The sequence below is a fragment of the Mauremys mutica genome, chromosome 2, assembly GCF_020497125.1.
Source record: "Mauremys mutica isolate MM-2020 ecotype Southern chromosome 2, ASM2049712v1, whole genome shotgun sequence".
Taxonomy (NCBI): domain Eukaryota; kingdom Metazoa; phylum Chordata; order Testudines; family Geoemydidae; genus Mauremys; species Mauremys mutica.
Genome location: NC_059073.1, coordinates 103,833,532 through 103,858,391, shown reverse-complemented (window position 1 = coordinate 103,858,391; position 24,860 = coordinate 103,833,532). Strand labels below are relative to the sequence as shown.

General features: G+C 38.6%; 1 protein-coding gene across 4 annotated transcripts in view; it reads left to right on the top strand.

The window, feature by feature from the left end:
- Positions 1-24,860, top strand: part of ZNF516 (zinc finger protein 516) — a 133,503-nt gene that overhangs the window by 15,614 nt on the left and 93,029 nt on the right. For 2 of the 4 annotated variants that reach the window (XM_045005969.1, XM_045005970.1), the window contains exon 2: positions 2,210-2,296. The exons of the other annotated variants lie outside the window; for them this stretch is intronic. The gene's annotated coding sequence lies outside the window, so the exon portion shown is untranslated. The remainder of the gene's footprint in view (positions 1-2,209; positions 2,297-24,860) is intronic. 4 annotated transcript variants of the gene reach the window in all.

The following is a 24,860-nucleotide window of genomic DNA, read 5'->3' as shown; positions in this document are numbered from 1 at the left end:
ATAACATTGCTATAAACATAAACTATAACACTGAAAAACAATAAATATGATACAACCTTTTCCACTTAAAAACAATTCCCTTGATTAACAATCATCCAACAGAACCCACTTAAACCCAACCATCCCCATACACACTAAACACCTACACTTCTGCGTGACACAAGTTCAACATTTTAGATGATTAGAAAAGCTCCATTTCTAACCACTATGCTTGGTTGGAGTTAAATTATGATTATTTCTTATTTGTATTATAGTAGTTCCAAGTGGCCATGACTGAGAGCAGAGATCCATTGTGCTAGGTGATGTACATACACAAAGTCAGTCCGTCCGTGCCTTGAAGATTTGGTGTATCTTTTTTGTGTGCATGTGGTTATATGGCTTTGTTAATTTAAATGTGTCATTGACATTCTTTAAGGCATATCTGCTATCAAGTTAAATGTTAAGAAATAACTGGTAATTACCAAAGCCCTCTTTAAATTAGTATTAAACTATCACAAATTAAATAAAATCTGCGTAATCTCAAAATTACTGTACATTTACCAAGCAGTTAGAGAGAGAGAGAATGGTGAAATATCTGGCTCCATGCTGACATTTGAAAGATGTGCTGTGTGTGGAACCTGGACATTTGGCAATAATCTTCCTGGCATCAAACGCTATCTGGATGGTCATGCTGTGTAAATGCTTTTTGTTTTTCTCAAAAATCAGCTGGTGCCACACAGGGAGTGTGAGTGCCATCACATCATTCCTAGGACTTGTAGGAAAGCGGTAATGATAGAGAAGCCTTAACTGATTATTTTGTTGCTGTTGGGGAGTGCTTAGAAACTTGATAGATGCCTGAATATCCTGGCTGTCAAGGAAATGAGTTTACCAGATACCAGGAGGCTGATTCCATGCTTCATAGTGAAAGGGCACAGAGTACTTTTTAAAGAGCAGGAAGGGGGAAACATTTGGCTTGACTTGTTGCGTAGAATGCATTCATGTAGGCTCAAAGTGTTTGCATGCTCAGACGAGGTAGCATTGTGTACACTATCCTCCTACCTTTGTTCAAACTTTAATGGAAATCTTTAAACAATTGAAACTTTTTTTTAATATAATAATGGGGTATTAGTGGATTATACAGCATACTTAGTCCTCACATAGAAGTGAACCAAGGGTCATTTCTATATATTCTGTGAACCAAATGCAGATGGGAATAAACCAGTGCAACTCTCTGGACAGCATTTGGTTCAAATTCAGTAATGATGTAAATAGTGGTGTCAATTGCAAATTGGGCAGAAATTTGTGTATGTTGCAAAATAGTGGAATTTGTATCAATTTGGCATTGATTAGGAGCCAAGTTTTCTGTTCAGGTACCCTAGATTTATATTGGTATAACTCCATTGACTTCAGTAGAGTAATTGAAATTTACATCTGTATAAGTGAAATCAGCATTTAGTCCAAGGTCTGCAAAATGAGCATAATCTATATGCCAGGGCATAGAAGATGCGCTGGGGGCAGGTAGCCACTTGTAGCAGGAAAACTAATTAACAGGAAGAGATAAGATAATGGAGGACTCCATGTTTCAATGTAACTTGCATCATCCTCAGCACTCCCAGATGTAGTCCTGGTGTAAGCAAGGGCAAACTTTACTTACTCCCTTTTTCATAGGTGCTGAATTTGGTTCCCATAGAATACAAAATCAGTGTAATTTAAACTCACTTTTTGATTGTAATTCTGATCTCATTTATTCCAGGTCTGTAATTTACACTACCACACAGATCACTGCTGAACTTGGCCTGTTTGTGTGAGCACATACTCTTCTGTGTGCATATGCATACAAAAATATAACATTCAAGGGCTTGATTGTGGAGCCCCTACTGACATTAGTGAGTACTTACTACTCATACAAGTAGTCCCATTGAATTCAATCGTCAGTAACGATTGCACAGGCCTGTCCTAAGTGGGGGTAAAATTGCTCAGTAGTCCTTGGATTGGTATTTCCTGCAAAAAGAGCTTTACAGGCTATACTCTTACAAGTGTGAGATTTGCATGTTGTTTTCACTTCTACCACCAGCATCAGCAACCATTTAAAAATGGAAATTGAGGAATGTGTATATAAAAAATTCATACCTAGTACATAAAAAAATATGATCTGTTGTTACACAGTTATCTGAAACTGAGTAAAAGATAAAATAAATATTCCTTTTCTTCGCTTTTCCCCTCTCCCCAGGCCCTTCCCTCTGTCTGGCCAAATTTCTGTCCTTGGTTACATGCCGACAACCTCATTGACATTGAAATTGCAGGGGTGTAACTAAGGGTAAGTTTTATTCCTCTATGTATATGTGGGAGGTACATATGTGTGCTATGTGAATCAGGTGTAGGAGCTGGTTAGATATGAAAGAAAAAATGGCAATGAATGAAATGAGAATGAGAAGAGCCATGGTAACATTGTTTGCCTAAAGATGTCATCATGGCACAGACATGCTGAATATTTTCTTTAGTTGCTAGAATATGACAAAAGAATAACTTGTTAAGTAACATCAGAGAAATGTACTTGCTCAGTAGACTAACAGCAAATGTACAATACAGTAAATGCCAAAGGCAAGGATTCAGTTTAATAATGACTTACGAACCCTGCAGTAGTTAAGAATTTTGCTTTCCACATCTCATGTCTTGATAAAAGAGCAGAAGATTTGACTTTTTTTTTTACCTCTCTAAGAAACAGTTCCACTTTACAGAAGATGTGCATTGGTTTTGCCAGTCTTTTTTTTTTTTAAGACTATACCTGGACAAACTTCCTAACATTGAAACTTTATAACTTTGTGTTTTGTTTGCAACATTGCAATTGTTACAGTTTATGGACACACACACACACACACACACACACACACACACACACACACACACACACACACACACACACGTCAGAGATTTATTGTCAAAATATAAAGGTGTGTGGTGCTAATCAGAACCAATAGGTACTCTGACATCTTTACATTTCCAGTTAGGTTTTGAACTTTTGGGCTACTAAATTTTATTGTCCTTGTTAAGAGTCACAGTCAATGGAGTTAGACCAGGAATTAATTTAATTTTTGTTAAATATTCTAGGGTTTTCTAGTTTGATTTTTAGATTAGTTTAAAACAGGTTAGAAATTAAATTGGTTTAAAATCTTTGGCTCGGGGCATCCATACTGCCACCATTTTCAATCAAAATAATTGCCACCAGTATGAGGCTTGGAAATGCTTTCCATATTTTAATGGTTTTGCCCTGATATTACACCCTAATCCATGTAGGCAGACTCTAGTGGCCACTGGGTGGCCCCACTGAAGTCAGTGCAAAGGTTTGCTCTCACGGGTCATCTTGCACAGTCGGAGGCTTGATTTCAAATGCAGCCTGAGAGTCATAATTGGCCAGTTTTTGAACTCAAACTCATCACACTGGTTTTCCTGATCTTTTTAACTTCCAGAGTATTTGAATGTGAAAAATGGGTGATTTACTTTAAATAGCAAGACAAACATAGAAGGAAAACTATCTGTTATCCAAAAAGACTATATTTTATGCATGAGTGTAATCTATCCATTAGTTTATGGCTCCAAAATCTTCCTGGAAGTGTCACAAATCCACAATGTCCCTGAGTGCTAGATTTAGTATTTGAAGCTCAAATTTAGTTTTAAAATCTATAAAACGTCTGTACTCATGCAGCTCCCAACCGTTGTGCTTTCAAAGAAGCTCAAGAGCCCAGATTATTATTTCCAGAGTCAACTTTAATTTATGTTTAGTCAAATGGCTCACTATCCATCTTCAAGAGTTACTGTCAACTTGAAAAATCACATTTGCCTGAACATTTTGTACCTAATGTAGTTAAAAGCATACTCCTTACAACCAAGACAGAGCTTTACAGGGTTTAGAACTGTGGCCTTAGTGCAAATGATCCTTGGGTCCAGTTCTTCCACCTGGAAATCTGAAGGAAACTAAATCATATCTATGACAAGGGCCGAGCCAGTAACTCTGTATGGAGAGTGTTTCTCAAAGGAGGTTGTGCATTTATTAGGGAAAAAGTGGAGAAGAAAAATAATTTGGATGGGTGTGTGTGTGTGTGTGGGGGCATTAAATAACAAACATAGCAAAATGAAATAAAAATCTGGTATATTAAATAATCAGACAAACTGTACCGGTGGCCCAATTCTGATTTCTTTGCCCAGCTACCCTAAATGCTGCAGCGTGATGGCATCAGTGATCAGGTGGAAGTGAGTGTGGCTCAGTTGTGCTGGTGTGACTCCCCTACCTGAGTTCACTTGCAGCAGCAGCCTCTCTGTGTCCTAAGGAGATGCCAGGATGTCCTCATCCAGATCCTTGATGCTGCCTTCCCATGCACTCTTAAGGGGCACATCACTCCTGAGAGCCTCCACTCCCTGATGCACTCAGGAGCCATCTAGATGCTGGAATGAGGTGACAGCCAGGAGACCTGGTCACACACACAATACCTGGGATTACTACAGCTGAAAGGAGTTAGTAAGAAAGTTATTTTTCTCAGTTTATTTTGTTCATTTATGCATGGTCACTTTCAGTTTCTTCTGTATGGTAAATTTCTTCATTGCTGAAAAAATCCTTATAAACATTGATAAGGAAGCAGAAAAATCGTTTTCATTTCATGTTTTTAAAGAGATAACCCCTGTCCTCTCAAATTGTAAGATGCTTTATCAGAATCAGGATTTCTTTTTAAATTTTTAAAATTAGACACACATTCAAAAAGTTTCAGGTGACGGAGTCCCTTCAAGCTTTTTTGCTGACAAGGCTTCCTTGCTTGAGCAAAGTTGAATTGCTTTTATAGGTGCCATCCAAAATGGCTGCTTAAATCCATGGGAATTTTGCATGAGTCAGTCACACCCATTTTTATCAAAACTACACTCTTATTGGGATTAGCCTCTGTAAATGCCAAAGACTGGAGCAAATGGAGATTCAGGCTTCGTGGAATGACGAAATATATGCAAATTTTAAGCACATAAGCAAGATTGATGCATTTGTTTAATCACATTTAGAGATCCAGGGGCAGATCAGAGCATGGAATTTGCCCTTCAGTTTGAATGGAGAAAACTGTTCATGTTGCAAACAAAGCCGAAATTCAAATCTTGCAAAGATTTACACACCTTCTTACCATTTCAAATTTGTTAGTAGCCCCATTGACACTTCAGTGGGACTATTCACAGTGCACAAAGTTAAGCAGTGTAAGTCTTTGCAGTGAGTGGATCCAATTTCTTTTTAACCCCTTGACATTGGGAGTCATGTTTGCTAGTAAGTATGATTCTTATTGCTAACAATGTGCTATGGAGACACCACCATTCCATCAAATTAACATTGATTTGTATTATGGGGCAAAAGACATAATTGTCCACTTAAACAACGAGGAGTCTGGTGGCACCTTAAAGTCTAACACAGGGGTCGGCAACCGGTGGCTCGCCAGGGTAAGCACCCTGGCGGGCCGGCCCGGTTTGTTTATCTGCCGCGTCGGCAAGTTCAGCCGATCGCGGCTCCCACTGGCCGGGGTTCGCGGTCCCAGGCCAATGCGGGAGGCAGGAAGCCGCGGCCAGAACATCCCTCGGCTCGCGCCGCTTCCTGCCTCCTGCATTGTCCTGGGACCGCGAACCGCGGCCAGTGGGAGCCGCGATCGGCCGAACTTGCCGACGCGGCAGATAAACAAACCGGGCCAGCCCGCCAGGGTGCTTACCCTGGCGAGCCGTGAGCCACCGGTTGTCGACCCCTGGTCTAACAGATTTATTTGGGCATAAGCTTTTGTGGGTAAAAAAACTCACTTCTTCAGATGCATGCAACTGTCCATTTAACACCCAATGCATTTGATGTGTTTTTTTTAAGGGAAGAATTATATATCAGTGCTATTTAAATATGGCATTTTCCATATCTACTACTTGAGAAAATGACCTACGAAGGAAGGCTGAAAGAATTGGGTTTGTTTAGTTTGGAAAAGAGAAGACTGAGAGGGGACATGATAGCAGTTTTCAGGTATCTAAAAGGGTGTCATCAGGAGGAGGGAGAAAACTTGTTCATCTTAGCCTCTAAGGATAGAAGAAGAAGCAATGGGCTTAAACTGCAGCAAGGGAGGTTTAGGTTGGACATTAAGAAAAAGTTCCTAACTGTCAGGGTGGTTAAACACTGGAATAAATTGCCTAGGGAGGTTGTGGAATCTCCATCTCTGGAGATATTTAAGAGTAGGTTAGATAAATGTCTATCAGGGATTGTCTAGACATTATTTGGTCCTGCCATGAGGGCAGGGGACTGGACTCGATGACCTCTCGAGGTCCCTTCCAGTCCTAGAGTCTATGAATCTATATTTAGATTGAGAATGTTGAAGACATACTCAATGGGCTGACACAGTCCTTATTTTATTCACCATTGGTTTATTTCCCAATTTATTTCTGTCAGTACATGAGTAAAATTTCCAAAATTTCCAAAACCACTTAAGACAGCTGAATCCCACTGACTTTCAATGGCTCTGTGTACGTTATGAGTGAGGTATGTTTCCTCTGATCACTTATACTTATGTTAGCTCTCATTAAGCTAGCACAAGTATAAGTAGCATGAGCAGCAGCTGTGGAGGCATGGCTTAGATGTGCCAAGTACATACCCACCTGTTTCAGGTGGGTTTGTACTTTGGATGGCCAAGACTCTGCTGCAGTTGCCTGTGCTACTGGGGCTATGCTTCTATTTATACATGCACTAGCTTGATGAGAGTTAGCATGAGTAGGGGTGTGCTCACATGTACCTATCTTGTAGTGTAGATGTAGCAAATGAGACTTAGGCTCCTAAACCATGCAGGTGCTTTTGAAAACTTTACGTCCATACACTCGAGTGATTCAGTGTTAGCTCAGCTAAAGTAAACTTGTTTGTGGTGGGCATGGCCATTTTGTAGAGAAATCAGCCATCTGAAAGCTCCATCAAAGCATTTCTTACTGTGCTAATCATTGTGGTATCTAGGCTGCAAAAACTAAATTAAGAATCACGTTGGGCCAGATTGTGCAAATTATACGCGGCCCTGACTAAGTGGTGGTGTGGAGCTGCACTTCTCAGAGGGAACTCCAGGCAGGGTTAAGGCCTCAGGAGACAGTCCTTCACCTTGCACAACCCTGCCACACAGAGGTAGTGTGGTGCAGCTTGCTCCCACTCCCCAGCTAGCTCTGCCGGTCAGGTAAGGACAGCATGATCTCACCTCCTCCCTTTCCTGTCCCTATTGGGTTGGGTTGGCTTGTGCCTTTAATTACAGACCCATAGGGGAAGGGACTTCAGTTGTAACCTGTCACTGTGAAGGTGATTCCAGACAGGCTTTGGAGCCTCTTGTCCTCCCACATCTACATAGAGACAGGAGACAATTTAGCCCATTCCTTTTGTCTGCAAAGGATCCATCATCTCTTGATATAACTTCTGTTACTTAATGAGAGGTTTTTTTTAAACATGCAAAATCCATTCTTCAGCTGTTGTAACTGAGGGAAGGCCTTCTTAAAAGAGGGGTTCTGGCCTTTAAATGGTCAGGCTCTGGCTTAACTTGATATCTGGTGTCAGAGTTCTACAGCTCATGGAGTTTCACAGCAAAGCAAGAACATCCTGTCCTCAGCTCTATAACATGAAATCTTGGGCATCAACACATGTATCATTCCTAGCAGAGCACTGTCGTCTCACTGGATCCTGGATGGAGAAGCAGTTTCAAAGATAGCTAGGCCCTAACCCAATAAGGGATTTGAGGATTCAGACCAGGATGTTGAAATGAATGGGGAGCCAATTGAGTAGCGGACACAGAGATTGCATGTTACCTTGACAATTAGTGGACACATACTCTTAATAAAGGTCAACCAACATTCCAATCATTTCCTTAAAATGTCATTCTCTTTCTCTCAGCAATACTGCTTTCTTATAGAGTTGATATTAAGCCAATTTCTTGTTAATCCAGGTGCCTTATTTTTCTCATGTACTGTGACATCTAGGTGTCTCTGAAGTTTGTGTCCGGTAAGAGAGATGTATGGGTAGGTGGGTGTCATTAGCACATTAGTGGCATTGGAGCTGATGATGTGTTATGAAATGAGCTAGATCCTACATAGATTTTTGAAAAGGAGAGGAAATAGGATTAAACTGTGGGGTGGCCAACATGCCCATAAACATGGTAAGGCCAACTTTATGAAATTAACAATGAATAGTGAGATTTAGCCAGTCTGTACTTACTCCTTGGTTATTTGAAAAGATGACCTCCGTGTCACTGGCAGGTTAGACATCTTGCGGTTATTGGTGCATCAGGAAATCCTGACTTCCCTAAGGGCCTTTGAGTATTTAAGAGGCAACTATCGTATATTATACATGTACTATTGATTTAATAATCTGCAGGGGTTTTTAAAGCCAAATTAAAAAATTGAGCTTGTAGGCTGATTCAGATAAACTAGGTCTCTATTAATGCAAAGGGATTAAAATATAACTGTTCGGTATTTACATAAACATCCATTATATTAATGTACAATAGACAATTTATGCAAGCCATCCTTGAGGGCTTTCCTTTTCTTACTTAAATTTTAAGAAGAATTATTGACTTTATTTTATTCATTGTTTTAGTGCATCAGGTGACTTCTAGTAAGTAATCAAATTACTTTTCCGTACATATAAGATCTCATGACTGTAATGGCACAAAATCAGAATGAAGTGTTTTGTTTCAGGTTGGGTTTATCTGAATTGAGGTACTTCGGTTTGTCATACCAAATCAAAATGTTGCATTTTGACTCAGTTCGACATTAAACTGTCTTCCCTGACATGAAGCCGGATGAGGACTGTAATTCAGGCTCCTCATGCCCCTCTCCACCCTATGGGTCAGGCTCCCATGCTGACTAAATCTCTCATGATGCACTATGGGTGGGATCAGGAGGCACCTGACCTACAGCTTTCATATGAGGCATTGCACTGATTCAACAAAACATGGTTTCATGTTGAACTGAATCAAAACTAAAAATTTCCGTTTGGCTATGTTGAAATGTTTAATTTTGATTCAGGAATGTTTTGATACTTCCCAATGGAAAGTTTTGGTTTTCTATAACAAATAAACATTTGCCACAGAGAGACATTTTTCACCAAAAATTTTGTTTAGTTGAAATCCCAGTTCTCCATTGAAAAACAGCTTTGATGGAACATTTTCGAGTTGCCCTAGTGTACTTTTTTATTTAAGAAAAGATATCTGAGAAATCTTACTCTGCATGAACAAAAACTCATAAAATACAGCTGATTAACTTAAAGTGGCAAGAAAATATTAGGGAGTTGGGCGCTGGGGAGGGAGGGAGAAAAAATCTGTATGAGTGTAATTGTTATTAAAATTAACGAAATAAAGATTTCATAATATTGAGTTTATAGCATGCTATGCCTACCTTAGGAGGGCTTGTTCTTTCACCATTTAAAGTCACAATTGTAATTTCAGTTGCAATATCTCAGTAAGGTTGAGAGAAGGTATACTTAATATCTCTGTTCATCAGACTCCATCTTGTTGATCTCTAGTGCACATATACCTAATTTCTCCAAACTTGTCCTATATCAGTTCATACAAGTGGCTTTACTTTTTACCTTTGTCTCTTTCAGCTAATGTAGATAAGAGAAAATCAGGTTTTCTTCTTCTGCTCTTTAGACCAAGGGCATGCTGCCTTGATTAACACAGTAGTTTCCTGACTTCAGCAGGTGGAAGTAAGCCTCTTAGTGGTTATGCAGAAGAATTGTAATTTGCAGTTAGACTTTTAGGCAATTATGCCTGTCTGCCTTAGGGTTATAAAAATCACCAGCTCAGTGGGTTTTATCCGATTTTTATCAGGTTCTTTTTTTTCCCCATGTGGCTCTGAAGAACAAAACATGTATTTGAGAATATGTTGATACTAGAAACATAAAGCTATAATTTCAGTTGATAAAAGAAAACTTCAGTTATTCTTAAAAGTTAAAAGGGAAGTGATGAAACACTAAGATTCTTGGTGTGCTGATAAAGAAATTGCAAGAAAGTTAGAAGCCTAGAGAAGAAGGAGGGAAAACGGAAGTCATTGGTGATTGGAGATAGGGGCATTATGAGAGGGTGAAATCAACTGTTTGGATGTTGAAGAGAGGGGAATCATTAGAATGGTCATCTGTTATGGAGGGCTTTGTTTGCTAGAATGTAGACATTTCTGATGGACAGGTAACATGTTTTTAAATAAAGATGACTAGCTCCTCTTTGAGTCTACATGGTGTTGAAGTCACTGAATGATTGTTTCTTATTCTGATGGTTGTAAATGTAAGAGCTGCTGATTAATATGTCAAACAGGTGATTTATATTGTGTGATTGCCAAACATCATTGAATGAATTTATCTGACTCAACGTGCCTGTAGTTGAAAGAAGTGCTAGGAAATACGTGTTGAATGAAGTAAAAAAAAATAAAATTATTTTCAAGTAAAATGTACATATTAAGTAGCAAGATGTAAATAGCTTTTGAGCAGTTCTTTGACACCAGTTTCATTTAGGATCAGTGTGTCTGTTCATTTTCAACACCCCAAAATGGAAAATACCTGTTAGTGATTATACAATAAAAGTAGCAGCCTTCTTTTATGCTAATAGCATTAACCACAACATAGCAAAAATGGGCAGTTTAAAGAAATGATTGAAGCACATCACCCTGGATAAACTCCTCACATGCCTACTACTACATTCTGCCAGTGAAAAATCAGAGGAAAAATTAAAGGAAGAACTGTAGAAATAAACACTGACTTTATGCAAGAGAACACGAGAAATGATTCAGTAATAGCTACAAGTATTCATACAAGGGGGGGAAACAAGCACTCCCACTTAATAGTATCGATTCTACATCTGAAAAGAGAACTGCCAAATCCTGTGTCCAATTTGTTGAAGATGTCATCTAAAAATACAGGGAAAGTACGATGGGGTGTGTTTGGCATTTGCTTAAATGACAAAGATAATAAAAAAAATTAAAGAACTTCTCAGGTGCAGTCATGCTAACTTCTGATATACAGGTGTCAGTACCCTATTTAAAGCTCAGTGAGAAGGTTTACAGTTTTTTCCACCACCACCATCAGCCTCATGGTCAGTTGACTGAAAAAAGGAAATTTGATGCCCTAGTCTTCCATTGACACATTTTCACTTTATTTTTGGAAAGCAGCATGCATTTTGTAAGGTTTTGTGATACAGCTCTACCCTCTATAATGAGACCCGATATAACACGGGTTCGCATACAGCGCGGTAGCAGCGGGGCTCGGGCAGTGCTTTAAAGGGTCCAGGGCTCCAGCTGCTGCGGGGAGCCCCAGGCCCTTTAAATCACCACCAGAGCCCTGTTGTCGCTACCCTGGGGTTGTGGCAGCGGGGGCTCAGCAGGCGATTTAAAGGGCCTGGGCTCCCCGCAGCGGCTGGAGCCCCGGGTAAATCACCACTGCAGCTCTGCCACCGCTACCCCGATATAATGGCGTTTCACCTATAATGCGGTAGGGATTTTTGGCTCCTGATGACCACGTTATATCAGGGTAGAGGTGTACTTTATTACAGCTAGGAAGGCTACACAGATTACTGATTTAGGCAAAAACTTTCGGGCCTGGGTGCCTAACGTTAGACTCCTAAATCCACCGTTGTGCACTTAAGTGTAAGTAGCCTGATCCTCAGAAGTGCTGAGTGACTACAAATCCCATCTAAGTCCATAGGAGCTGCAGGTGCTCAGCGCTTCTGAAAATTGGACACTTTTATTTAGATGGATTTAGGAGCCTAAATTTGAGCACCTGGACTTGGAAAATGTTTACCTACTGGTAACCTGTGTTGTGTTTCTTGATGCAGTAAACTATTATAAAAATGTTAGCACCTAGATTTGAAAATTTCAGCCTTAGTTTCAAAGAACTTTAAACAGTGCAGTTCTTGTTTACAGAAAATTAGTAACATTTGATTACTCCCAGTATTTTAAAGCACTGTCTTTTGGAAAAATTGTGCAGTTACATATGGAAGTTATTGATTTCAACTTCAGTTATTGATTTCAACTTCAGTTAAACAAAATGTAGGACACAATCCTGTCAACACTTAATGCATGTGAATAATTTTAAACACATGAGTAGTCTTATTGGATTTAATGAGATTATTCATGTGGGTGAAGATACTCAAATGCATACATGCTTGCGGGATTGGGTCTTGGTAAAGTGTCAGTTAATGACTGATAGACAGCTATACAGCTTCATTTTTCTTTGATTAAGTTGAACAAAAAGAAACAAACTTCTTTTTCAAATATATGGAAAGCATATCAATGCAGCCTGGCACCAATCTAAACATTCAGTTTCAAAATGAAAATCATGTTAGCTCTTCCATTGTTTCAGTAGGAGGAAAAAAAATCTGGAAATTGGATGGGGTTTGGATTTTTACATATTTCACCACTTAGTACAATAAATACATTCATAGACCTTTACTAAAATGTACCTTCATGGTATTCTCTAAATATAGAAAATGTAATGGGTGTAGTTTTTTCAGTAGCAGTGTGAAAAATAGAATCCTTAATAATAATAATTTTAAGTTATAACTCTGAAGTGCTGACTTCACCATACTGAGCTATTTAATGGTTTTACATAGAGCCATGAGACGGATCAAGCTTTTTCCTAATGCAGGGCACTTTGATACACTATAATTTGAGTGCATCCGTTATTTATATGTAGGCAACGTACAGCAAAACATGTGGAAATGTTATGACTTCGTCTTTAAAATACCCTGTTCATAAAATAGCAGTTTTGAATACATCCTGAAATACCACGATACAATGTGTGCAAAATATGAGCTGCAGAACACATACATTTCCCTGTTGTTGTTAACTTTTAACAGAATTCACTCATGTAATTTTAAAATGACTTCCAGGTATTAACCAGAATGGTTTAATAGCTTTAGATACTTTTTGGCTTGTTCTGCAGAAGAGAGAGAGCAAAACGGGTTTGCTTTAAAAACTTGGTCAATAATTCAACTATAGCAGGTCAGAGCCTTTTCTCTAAATCATATTTATTTGTATTTTTGTATATGTGTTGCAGTGGTGTTTATCACCATGGAATCTGATTACACTTTATACAAACAAGTAAATGAGAGAGTATTGTAAATCACAGCTGCGATTTCCTAGAGGAGCCCTAGAGAGTTGGGCACCTAACTCCCTTAGCCTATGTTGACAATCCCAGCCTACATCTGTGTTTGTGTGTGTACACACACATATTATAGCATATGACTATCTGATTAAGCTTTGCCATATTAATTATAGCAGTTGAGGAAGCAGCTGCTACTATAGTTAAGGTTCAGTTCCATCTCTTATTCTAATCTCTCTGGTTCAATTGGTCCTAATTTTTACAAGCAGCTCCTTGGGGCTGCAATTTTACATGCTTTTGCCTTAGCTCACAGACGAGGTTTTTGACTTTGAAATTTGACTGAAATTTGAAGGGAGTTATTTTGGGGGAGTATTCAGCATGAAAAAAATATACTTTTACCATTTTTAAAAATCGGAAGACTCCCATTGGCTTCATCAGGCTTTGGACCAGACTGTAATTCCACTCAGATATTTGTCTCTCTGGTGACTAAGAAGGTTTGACAGTAAAATTTGTCAGCCACACCTGACATTTCTAGAGGAGACAAATCTGAAGTGTCTTCGCATAGGTATATGCAAGAATGACTGGCCTAAAGAAGGTCAACAGGGTTTGCCTGTTTTCCTTTTCTCATAATACAAGAAATAAGAATACAAATAAAAGAAAAGTTTTAATCTGTGGAACTCATTACCATAATATATGGTTGAGACAAACAACTGCAGTTACACTGTCTAGGATAGAAATTAGGATCAAGATTCATACTTCAGGGCCTATGTCAACCACTAACTGCCTGGAGTTAGGAAGATATTTCCCTCATAAGCATGTTGTTGTACAATTTTTTTTATTGCTTTATGCCTTCCTCTGAATGTAGGTATTAGCCACTGTAAGTTGAAAGGATTCATAATTAGAGAGTCCAGAGGTCTCATTTTATGTCACTGTTCTTATGTTCCTAAGTAATATTCTCTTTTTAGGAAAAGTGTAGACTTTTTCTACGTATTACTGTTTGTGTTACTCAAAAATCTTTTAAAAAAGAGGTCATTGCATGCAGTTGCAAACTTTATCTCAGTACCAATTGTGACAGCACTTGATAACTTCCATTGTTTTTGGTTTTACTTTTACATATTAGTGCTGCCGATAAATGTCCAAGGATCCTCAGCTGGTGAAAATCAGGGTAGCTCCTGATGTCAGTAGAACTACAAAGATCAGCGCCAGCTGAGTGTCTGGCCCCTCATGTCCTAGATTAATTTCTAATTTGATAGTGTTTCGTGTCTGTATTTGAGACTTTTATAGTGTACTAGAAACATGCACTTTTGTGTACTTGGGAAGTAACGACATCTTGCACTGAAATATATGCCTCCTACGTTTTATTGAGGAATAGCAGCAATAGGCCTCGAAGTGTTACGCAGTCTTTTCCAGAGAGGCCAGAGCTAAATTATTTTCAATAATCAAGGTGCAACAAATAGAAAGGGGGCAGATTTGATGTAGCTTGCTTCTACATTCACAGGAAAGTTAAGTTCTGTACTATCAGAATAGCTTCCTGTTTAAATTGTTGGGTTTTTGTTGCCCACAACTGGAATTCAGATAAAGCAAAATCCAGCTATTTCTCTCTGACCTTGACATGTGTTTGTTTTTCTTGGCACAACTGAAAAAAATGTTAGAACAAACTTCATGTTAAGACACAAACAGAATAATTAAAAACTTTTACATGGATGTGTAGCTTATCAGTTGCTGTTTACCTTTCATTAGATCAATGCCTCTATAAAAATAATTATAACACTCCCAGGAATTCTTTCTGGAGATGCTGGAATAAATGTGTAAGGGTCTGTGATTTTTTTACTTGTTTTTGTTTGATCATCATGGAGAATCTCCCTGGAAAGCTTTTATAGTGCTGAGTCAATAAGAACAACTTTTGGCTTTAGCCTTTGTTCTCTGTTGTTCTATATGTTACTTTGATTGAGGAGTACCACCAGTGCATGACAGCTGCATGTTTTCCTTTAGCGTTTTCACCAGTAGAGAACAATAATAATATGGAGATAACCTAGTTATAAAATGCATGGATATTATTTCACTTATTTGAACCATAGACTGGAGAAATGGAAATATGAATCTGTAAAACAATGCATCCGACGAAGTGGGCATTCACCCACGAAAGCTCATGCTCCAATACGTCTGTTTGTCTATAAGGTGCTGCTTTTACAGATCCAGACTAACATGGCTACCCCTCTGATACTGTAAAACAATAAGCATTCTTCTGATAAAAAAACATTTTAAATTAAATGAACTTTCAATGTAAGTATTTCTGCACTGTGCTAAAGATCTGTGTTGTGGTTTTATGCCTTCAAGTTTAGTCTGTTCATATCACAAAAGGATATCTTAGTGGCTTATATTTTTGGTTTGCACATACCTTATAAGGAAGTGTAAGGTGATACAAACTGTTCTTTCCGTTGCTCCCTGGAATAAGTGAATGTGTACAGAGCACAGCACAGTTTCAGTTTCTGAAAAAGTATGAATCAGAAAATGAATTAAAAATTTGAATCTGCATGCAGCAGTCACGCACAGTGCAGTTGAAACTAAGATTGAATATAAATATATGTTCTTGCAGTGTAAGTAACTTTAGTGTAATATCACGCAGCCTAGCAACAGTTCGACATCAAGATGGCTCATTGCCTTAATTAGCTTCTAACTCTATAGGTGAGGCAGTAAAGTGTTCTGTAGTATACAGTATCACAAATGGATCTTATACTGATAAATGTTGGTCACTTTTACAATGTTAGTATGGATGGCAAACATGATTTCTTACGGGAAATTAAAAAATCATAAGTATAAATCTATAAGCATATGAAATTATCTGTGCAATTTGTTTACTTTAAGTTCTAAGAAAAATTATCGTGCAAAAGTGGAAAGAGCAGTAAAGACAGGTTAATTGTATATAGTGAAAATAATTTGAGCTTTTAATCAAAAGCACATCTACTATAACTATTAGTTTGTATTGCTCATAAATGTACACATGTATTTTACCATGTGTAAACTACAGTATTTGGAAGTTCTTGTATAGATGTTCTGTTAGGAGAATTATAAACAAATAAATAGACTGATTACAAAAGGGAAATTAATAGGAAAAGATCAAATAATTAACTTATTGCAATGAATAAGATTTTTTCACACTGTTACACAATTGGTCACTGCCTTGCTTAACAGGATTGGTCTAATAGTTATAACTAAAATATCACTTACTTGATGGTATTTGTAAAATAATGTGTGTGCCTTTAAGGGAAAGTGAAATCAAATGATGGTGTTAGACTCCAAATATTCAGACCTATACATGTGTCACAGTGTTTCAAATAGAGAAACTATTGGTCAGTTACAGTAAAAACCCAGAAGAGAAAAACATTTAGATATGAATGCTAATTACCCCCTCTTTTTAAATAGTTTAAAAATTTTTAAAAGTAGTGTATGCTACACTAACATACCATTCATATCAACAATATACTAGTGCTCAGGTGTAAAAATACTTTGTAACTACAGTGCATTTGATTGAAACACAACTGCTGTGATTTCAAGGCTTTCTTATGTGGCTGTAATCTTATCTGGCTTTTCAATAGGGACAATCACAATAATGAAACAATGATGCCTTTTCAAAGTCTTCGTGAAACACAATTAAAATAGGTTTCAGAGTAGAAGCCGTGTTAGTCTGTATCCGCAAAAAGAACAGGAATACTTGTGGCACCTTAGAGACTAACAAATTTATTTGAGCGTAAGCTTTCGTGGGCTACAGCCCACTTCTTCTCTAAGGTGCCACAAGTATTCTGGTTCTTTTTACAATTAAAATACAGAAACAAAACAGGTGATAGTTGTGGTGGAAGACATGTACATGTTCTTCAATCTGTTCTGGGTGTTCAAAATGTGTCCAACTGAAGCGTTTGTGTTGGCAGTTTGCTTGGAGATTGAGGGCTTCCACAGATTTGCTTAAAAAGAGCGAATTCCATCTACCCTGGTCTTAAATAGGGGTACTCCCAGTGCATTGGATAAAGATGGACTATTGCACGCTGGATGCAGTAATGCTTTTTATCTTGCAGCTCCCTGTTAAACATAAGAGAGCCTTGAATCACATTGTATTACTCTGTGGGCCACCCATGAACAATACCAACAGCTAGAGCTACGGTGCTGAAAGAATTAGAATATACAAAGGCCTGGACCAAAACCAGATCTGCATGCAATCTTGTTCTTGTAGGAAGAGGGTGCTTTAAGGTTTGGAGTTAAGGCACCCTGTTTAGATAAACAAAATAGCATTAAAGGTTAGAGAAGAGAGAGAATTCTTCTTACTATTTTGGGGCCTAATTCTCTGGCTGCTGTGCATATGGAACTGTCATAGAAGTTAGTCTAAAGTTAGAAAAGGACCCTTATAGTTTTAGAGTATAAAAGGGAATACAGTTATTTTAAATTTAAAATATTCTTAACATAAAGGAAGATGAAAATGGCTAGAAAAATGGCTCGTTAGAGAGGAAAGGCTGAAGTGTTTTTTCTAATGCTGGTGTAGTGACTTCATGGAAGTCAATGTAGTTACTCTGGATTTACACCCATGTGACTGAGATTATAAAAACTAAAACTGTGTGTGTGGGTGGTGGGAGGGTAGGAGCTCCTGTGAGCAAAGGACTTTGCCACTGGCTCTAAGACTAAATGGGTGCCCCATGACTCTGATGGCATAAGGGAGCTAGGAGGCTGTCATAAGTTCCCCTTGAGGAATACTGCCATCGTAGGGGAGTCCCTACCCGGGCCCAGTGACACCACCTGGAGAAGTCCTGGGTGAAAGGGATTTTCCAGGGGCATTTCTGGGAGAAGAAGGTTGTGGCCAGGGCATGGCCATTCTTTGGCTATTCCTGGCAGATAGACATAAGTTAGAGCAGCCTGTGATCTGACCTAACCTCTTTCATGGCAATCCTGTCACAGGGAAGGTGCAAAGGTGACATAAAATCACCTTCCCATCTCTCTCCATTCCCATTTTGGCCCATATTCCAGGTGGCCAGTGTATGGTCATCCCCTTCCTGGAATTGAAGTTAGTTACAAACTAGAGGACAAGATGAAGTCCAATCCAAGCCTTTTCTCCAGGCTTGGCTACTCCTTGGGTTCACAGTGCACTGTCTGTGCCTGATTACCAAGTTCCCTGTATCAGGGTAACAAGTCTGAAGCCTGCTTCTTCCCTTGTTGTGCCCTCCATGCTCAATATTGTTGGCAGGTATTGGCTTCAGCTCCTGTATCCAGGGAAGGCTATTAATGTCTTCTTGCCCTGGACCGCGATGGGGTTTGTCCATCCCAGCACAGCTCCACAGCTGTGTAGCTTATGAGAGTGGAAGAAGTGACTTTTTCATTATTTTCCTTTGTATGGCAATACAGAATTAATGATAATATCCTATTCAATCCTATTTATGATAGTGAGATTATAGTTTTCAAGGAAAATTGTGGTAAAACAAAATGATCAAGGCACCTTTACTGAAATTCAAGTAGTCAGCATTACACAAGCTTGTCCAGGTGAAGATAGTAAAACAGATGAAATTTAAAAACTATCTAGTTTTACCTGCGGGTAAACTTCACACTTGGATGGCTAATTTTAGACACCTGATCTACATCCGTATTTGGAAAACTAAAGTAGCTTGATTTTCAGAGATTCTGAGCATTCAGAGCTCCTATGAAGTCAGCGGGAGCTGCAGGTGCTCAGCAATTGTGAAATTCAGGTCACATTTATGTACATGCCAAAATATAGATTTAGGTGATTAACGGCAGGCCACCTACATTTGAAAATTTTGGACAATGTGCCGTTACCTTCTGAGAAAACTGTTATACAGATGAAATAGAAGAAGGGGTGGAGGAGTACATTTTAACAGTGTTGCCAACTCTCTATGATTTCGGAATAGATGGTGATTTTCTGAAAGCCTCAGCTTCTGGAATCAAATGATTACAAGAGAATCTCAGTTTTAATTTGAAACAAAAAGTGAGTCCTTGACCTCATGGTTGTGAAGAAAAGCTTGAAAACATGCACTGAGTGTACCTTCAAAGCTCAAAAGCCAGCTAGCAAATAAAAAGAATAATAAAAGAAAATGTGTTTTTTTTTAAACATCTCATGAGTTTTAAGCCAGTCATAATTTTGGGAAGCCTGACTCCTGATTTTTGAATGCTCAGAGTTGATAACATTGTATTTATTATTTGTAATGTGCATGAGATGCTGATTTTAAAACATATCTGAAGGTAGGTGCTGTTTATCAAATAAAATCTCCATCTTGTTAATAAATAACATTAAAAACACACAGAGTTCTGGAAGGGCAGTGTAAAGCTTATCAGTAGTGAAGTAAAATGATATTTTTAATTTCCTAGTAAAGCTGTATTTTAAGAGTGTGACATTGAAAGGAATCCTACTAGATTACAAGCCTGGAACAACATGTTTTTATGAAAAGAACCTCCTTATATTTAAAAAATAAATGATAAAGAACTCTCACTTGGAGACCCTGCACACAATAGTGGTAATGTCTCTTATATTATTTTTGTAAATAATGCTTCCCCCCCCTTTTTTCTGATTTTGAAAGATTGTGTAATTTTTACATATCTTTACATTATCGTCACAAGTAAAGTAGATTTTAAGCAGTGACTTTGACAAAACTACCATTACCTAAGAAAGTAAATATAGGTGTGCTTATCTAAGCGTGGAGGTGGTTTTAGTCTAAGAAGGTGAAAACCTTTTTAAGTATTAGCAAATACTATGGCTGCCTGTTGAAAACTTGCCAAGATACATTTGGAAGTGTCTTTTTATGCAAATATTTTCAATTTGTTTTATGTTCGTTATTATAATCAACTTTTTAAAAAAAGTATACTGAATAAAGTTGGGAGTATTTTGATCCTTTTTATACACATACTCTACAATTAGTACTGAAAGTAAAGTAGATATGGGATGTTAAAGGTATTATATAAAAATATATGGTGTATTTTGATAGTTTGAAGTACTATGTAATGATAGTACAGCTAGTAATTTATATAGAGATCAAGAATTATGCAGTGCAACTAACTATTAATTATTTACTACTCTCTCAGATGTACAAGTTTATTAAAAGTAATGGGCAGGCCATAAACGGGTGGCACAGAAAAGTGAAAGCTAATAAAAGTCACGTAACATAAATAAATATGATGATGGCGTTGAAATATGTAGCAAAGACAAACTGCATTTGTGTGTTAGGAATAGAATCACAAAACATCCCATAATGAATCAGTCATGCAGTAATCCATGCTTATTTGTTGTGTAACAGGTTTAAGGATTTAGTAGTATGGTTCAAATTGTACTCTTAGAGTTAAAGTCACCGTTAGATTGTGCCTCCCTGGTGGCAAATCTACCAGTTTAAACATCAGCCTAAAGAGCACTGGAGCATTTGTATTTATAGAAAAAGTAATGTGTGTGATATATATGCACATGGCTTTATTTGTACAAAGTTTTTGATAGGCTTTTAAATCAAAGCTGTAGTTGTAAGAGCTAGGACTAGGTAGACTAGATGGTGGCTAATCCCTTTAAAAAGAACACATCAGTTCTGAGATTTGCCACTAGAAATCCTATACTGTAATTTGATGCTCTGCATGGCCAGCTCTTTCTCAGTTATTTATGTATTAAAAAGATGTAGAGAAATTTTTTGCTTGTATCTTGTTGTGCCTGACTTCAGATGTGCTGTTATTCTTCTTGCTTAACACTCTTAACCAGTACCCCAGATTCTGCTATACAACAATGTAGCTAAACAGGTAAGACTGTCTGTAACCCCAGGGTTCAGAAAGGCAGTGGAAGGTTCTGCTTGAGCTGCTTAAGCTTCCCAAGAAATCTGGTTTGCAGTGTGGTTTAAAGTAAGCATCAATTGTTTCACTTTAGCTAAGGTTTCTCAGAGGAGCCAGAGAGTAGCAAAGCTGTCTTTATCTGAAGTGACAAAGCTTTATTCTTCAAGGAAACTGAGTTTAATGGCACTTGATTATTGCTTCTTTCATGCCATGGCTACCTGTCTGTTTGTTTATTTTATTGGTTCAGTAAGAGATGAGTTCTGGCTAGGCAGCGGAGGAGTTTAGTTTTACTCTGGGGGCTGGATGAGATGAATGGATGTTTTCCATCCATTAGCAGTGCCCACTGATGAATGGAGAAACTTTGACTGAAAAAATGAAGCTTGAGTCCATAATTATAATTTGCATTTAAATATTATTGGAAGTCAGATTGTACATTTGGCACTGTATAAAACAAATCAGAGTCCCTGCTCAGAGGAATTTACATTCTACCCAGACTGTGGCAATACAGACTACCCACATATTACATGCTGGAAGAAGCATCAAAGCTGATGTGATGGATCTTGTTTTGGAGGAAGACTTCATGGAAGAAATGTGTTTTAAGGAAGTAGTAGAATGATGGAAAAGAGGTTATTTTATGCCACAGGGAAAGGTCAATGTAAATGCAGTGTAAAAATATGTGAGGATATGAATGGGAGAACAGCACAAAAGGGAATAAGACAAGATGAGAGATTTAGGTAGGATGGAGTTTTGCAGGGACTATAAGCAGAAGAAAGGAAGCTTGAACTTTTGATATGCAAGATGTTTGAATGGGGCAGTGGCATGATCGGATTGATACGAGAGTTGAATGATTTTAGCAGCAGCATTTTGAATAGATCCAAGAACAAGATTAGAACAGGATGCCCAGAGAAGCTGAAGAGAGAAATTGTTGTTGGCCTCGGGGAAGTTGAAGATATAGTACTGTTTTCATCAGTGATGAAGGAGGAAGCAAGTTGAGAAGCGTAGTTTTAGATATTAAATTCAAGATGGGCAGTTGGATACATAGGCTGGAGCACCCATGGGAAAAAAATTGTGGGTGTTCAGCACCCACCAGTCATTGGCGACACCACCCATCAGCTATTTGGCAGTTCTGGGAGGGGCTTGAGGGAGAGTGGAGACAAGCGAGCAGTGGATGGAGGCCTTGGGGAGGAGGCAGAGCAAGCGCAGGGCCTCGGTGGCGGAGCAGGGGTGGGAAGAAGTGGAGCAAAGGTGAGGCCCTGGGGAAGGGGCAGAGTGGGAGCGGGGCCTCAGGTTGGAGCAGGGGTGGAGCACTCCCGGGGAAAAGTAAATGTTGACGTCTATGGTTGGAAATCTAGATGGGGTTGACCAAGAGGTATTCATGGACATGCTAAGTTGGCAGAAAGGAGGGATTTGTTATGTGGGGGGAGAGAGAGAGATTTAGAAGTAAGGTGCCTTGTTTCAGGAAGGCATGTAAGCATGCATTTAAGTGTTTTTTCCTGAATAGGGATGCTTTTCTGACTTGGGACCACGAGGAAGTAGTTGAAACAGTATGAGTGGATAAGATTCCTTAGGGAGAGCATAGAAGAAGAAGAGGAGGGACTACTCCTGAGGATATGAACAGATTATGGGAGAGGAGAGGAGAGGAGGAGGAGCTTCCTAATGAGGCACTCAGAAGAGTTGGAAGAACTGAGAAAGCAGAATCGCAAAAACAGAGGGAAAAGGAGTGATCAACAATGTACTGAAAAGGAATAATTCTAGTGAAGGGGTCCTTAGACGTGGGCAGGACGAGGATGTGAGCTACAATTTCAGAAGTGTAGAGAAAGTGGTTGTTGAAGGCAGACAATCCAAGAGGGGTTTAGTGGACAGGAAGGGGAAGCAGCAAGTACATATGGCACAGTCAGTAAGCGTGGGGTCAAAGGGGGCGAGGAATACCGGGTGGCAGCTGGATAGGATTGTGGGTCACAGGAATATTTCTTAGGGTAAGGGCTATAGGGGCCTGCTTTGAAAATTGAGGGAAATAAGCTAAGAGTGTTTTGCATGCGTGAGACAAAGGAGGATACATACTAAAATGAGAGGTTCCCCTACATAGATGCTTCTATAGAAAAAACACTTTCTATTGGTGAAGAACAGTACTGTATTAGTCATTCTGTTAAGTTCTCAGCTCTGGTGATAAGAGCATTTTAGAAACTTGTGGTGTGATCAAATTTCTACAAGTGGATAGTTAAAAATTTAACTACAGTGTTACTGTAACATGTTTCATGGTGCTTGCACTTTTTACTCATTAATGTTTAGTGTGTCATCATGTATGTAATACCTATTTATCGCCAAGGAAAACAATCAGATATATCCAAGAAGGTGTGGTTTTACTTTACGCAAGAACTTGCACAGTGGACTTTTTTTGTGGCTTGTATGCTTTCCTTTGTGAGTGGCAATATCAGAATGTTTTGTGTCAGATGTTGAGAATCAGATAAGCTGGTAGAGTCAAAATGAACAAAGCACAGGTCAGAGGGTGGTAAGCATAGGGGCTTAAATCTCTCCTTTGCCTACCCCTCATCCTGGTGCTGTTCAGTGTACAGCTCTTCCCACTGCTCCAACTTATTGCGGCCATTAGTAGCCACAGGAGGCCAAAAATGCAGCCCAAGATTGGCCTGGTGTATGGCTGTCCTAACTATGTCCCCTTTCCTTCTGCTGACAGCAGAGAGGGTGCATGGTTTAAGAGCCCTTGACTACTTCAGGATCATTCCTGCACTTGGGTAATCTTCCTTGGTCAAGTTCTGGCAGTGCAGCGCAAAGCCACCTCATTGCACATGAGGACCTGGTCCATAGATTTAATGGTCTTTGAATAAACAATCTTCTGCTGCACCACCTGTGTTGTGTACAGTCTTTCAGAATCTTCATCTGTTTCCTAGCAATATATTGCACTTCTATTCACATTCATGATATTTGGACTGGGCAAATGAGAAAGAGAGAGAGGCAGTGTGTGTGTATGAGTGTGTGTGTGTTGGAGGTGGAGTGCAAAGGTTCAGGAAAGAGCAATTTGGATAAAATGTTCCTTAAGAACATATTTATAAGCAACTGATAGGATTCCTGTTTATCTCATTCCTTGATCCTTTTCAGTGATGTTCTGCGTAAATAGTTTAGCACTTTATACCAAAATAAAACATAGTAGACTGATAGCTGAAAAGTTTGATTTCAGGTTCAGTTTCTCCTCTCCAGGGTTTATTGTCACCAGGAGCTTTGCAATTAAAAAATTGTCAACTTGTGTTTCAAATGTATTTGGTATACAGGACTCTCACTTTACACATTTTCCCCCTTTATGATAATAAATAAATAATGCCTCTGTTGTATAAGCAATTCATACAATGCAGTAACTTTGTTTTGGTTACACAAGCTAGAGATGAAATGTTTGCTTTTCTAGACTAACGATGATAGAACAGTGCAAGGTTCAGTATATTTCATAATTCGATTTTAAACATGCATTATGTTGAAAGCGCTCCTATGCTCTGATGATGGGAGCTATAGATAACCCTAAAATAGATTGATTAGATAACAAAACAACAATAGGTGATTCTTGGGTTTTGAAAACTACCGTTGAACCCAGGAACTCGCAATGACTCATTAAATCACTAGTAATCACAGATATCTTACCAACTAATGCTCATAAAATAATTACATTGTACTTGTCAGTAATTGCTCTTTGTAAATATACACTGATATATCACTCATTTTAGCTGCAGATGCAAGTAATCATCAGAGGTACTATATACATTAGCGATAACTAGGTCAAGTTACAGTCTTTTGAAAGTGCTGGGCGTCTCCAAATTCGCATGCTCAGGGCCTGATTTATCACTGTTACTCCAGGTAATTCAGAAACCAAAATTGGTATAAAATAGAAATAATGCAGTGGAGCATCCTGTACATATAGGGCCAGATTCCCTGCTTGTGTAAATTTGTGGAACTTGGTTGTCTTCATTGGAGCAACAATGAT